Source organism: Gymnoscopelus braueri, assembly GCF_963280865.1.
Source record: "Gymnoscopelus braueri genome assembly, chromosome: 2".
Lineage (NCBI taxonomy): Eukaryota > Metazoa > Chordata > Actinopteri > Myctophiformes > Myctophidae > Gymnoscopelus > Gymnoscopelus braueri.
Genome location: NC_137604.1, coordinates 19294953 through 19297170, shown reverse-complemented (window position 1 = coordinate 19297170; position 2218 = coordinate 19294953).

Here is a 2218-nt window from a genome sequence, read left to right as displayed (position 1 = left end):
CTGTCTGTCTGTCTGTCTGTCTGTCTGTCTGTCTGTCTGTCTGTCTGTCTGTCTGTCTGTCTGTCTGTCTGTCTGTCCGTCTCTCACACTCTAACTCACTCACACAGGAAGAGGGAGAGAAAGAGAGAGAGAGAGAGAGAGATATTCCTCATATTTCCATCATCCTTTTGTAGGATATAGTCCAGTGATTTTGTAAATAAAAGGTCCTGAAATCTATAATTATAATTTAAACGGTACCACCATAAATGCTTGTCATCAAACATTTTGTAACAGTGATTTACTTTCAAATGTGCAACATTTCATTTAGCAATGTAGCTATCAACCTGTGCTAGATAGATGGGGATAAAAGTGGATTTAAAGTCAGGATTTAAATAAATAAAATGGTATAAGAATAGATTATCATCATTAGCCTTTTCTGCCCCTCTACCTTCTGTAGTCTACAACCCAGGAAAAAGTGCATGGTCAGGGTAAAGGGTGGTTTATGGGTAATAAGAGGCAAAGCTTTTCGATGGGTCACTGCATTGCTTTGACTTTGGATTAAGTCCCCTTTGTGCAGCCTTGAATGAACTGTGGCCATATGGTTGTTATATAGGTCCCTTTTATGTTCAATGCGTGTCTTTTGAGGTCAACAAAATCAAATATTACAGCTGCAGCACATTTATGTTTGTTGCTTTGAGGGATGCCTGGCATTTTATTGACACACGGCTACCATTTTGCTCTTACTGTACGTCATTTTACGGGTGTTTCAGCCATAGGTCATGCTGTGAAATGAAGACCATATATAAGAAAGGTAAAAACTAAAAACAAGGAGAATGAATGACTCATTTAATAAAAGACTTAAACCATTTGATCCCTCCTTTGTTGACAGGAACCCCCCCCCCCCCCCGGTCGCTTGGCCCCCTCTTTTTTCTCTCTTCAAAAATAACCAATCTACAAACTCACAATGCGACATAGATCAGCTTGTAGAATCTGGTCAGCTATTTTTGCTGAATGTTCGTATATTATGCATGCCCAGAATAAGGCGCTAGGGTTCAAGTGGCTAAATGTAGCCTACTACTTCTAATCTCTGAATAGTGTATAACTCACTGAAGTGATCAAATCTGATTTACTATTGCCCCAGTGCCCCTGCCCATCACACTCTCCTCTTTCAGCCCAATGCAGTCTTCCTGTCTTTTCTTCCTCTTGACATTTATCACTTGGAATACTAGTTTTAGTAGCCTATCTACTTGGAAATCGGTGTGACTCAAATGCACTCTGTCACGGAGTGAACAAAACATTTCACTCTCTGGATAACTTTGCTTAACGTGTTGCCATGTGAGTTAGTAGCATTTATAACAGCACTTAACAACTTTCTTTTTACTTTAAACAATATTCCCTGTTATCACATCTTAGGCGTTATGTGCTCCATACACTGACCTCATTCCTACCCACATACAAACGTGTCTCCGGTTAATCCCCATTTGCTCACAGTGGCAAATGGATTTCTTGGATCCCTTTATTTTTTATTTATTACACAGAAGAATCATTGCTTCATTTTGATTTTTTAAGAAGAGGTGAGTGGTACTTTGAGATATACAGTAAATTCTAAAAAATATAAATCATTCTTCGCAGCATATTTAAAGGAAAACTTCATCCATTTTCAACCTATCTTCATATAATTGGTCATGTGATGCTCATGATGATATGGTACCATTTTTGTCTACTCAGAATGAGACTTTGTCTCAGAGGAGGGCTGTGGACAAATCAGAAACACGCCTACCAGTGACATCATCGATTAGTAATCCAAGCTAATCCAGGCTTTCTATTCCTGGAAAGTTAGCATGGTATAATGGAAGCCATTGTTCTGCGTTAATAAATGTTTTTTGAATAAAAATAACCTGACTAACGATGATGTCACTGGTAGGCGGGTTGCCTTCATCTGAGACACAGATTGATTAGAACAAAATGGTACCATATATTATCATTAGCATTAGTGAGAACCAATTACTGTCCATGAAGATAGGTTAAAAATGGGCAAAGTCGTCCTTTAAGCATTGGACAAAACTTAAACAAAGGATTGTTGAAATCAAATGCCATAATTCATCAGCATAAATAGAATACAAAATAACAGCTGAACATAACAAAATAAGGAGTGAACGTGTATTTTTGCTCATTTGTAAAAGTTAATCAAAGCCTACGGTATACATACTGCACAGTACATCATCCGGGTTCCAAGCTC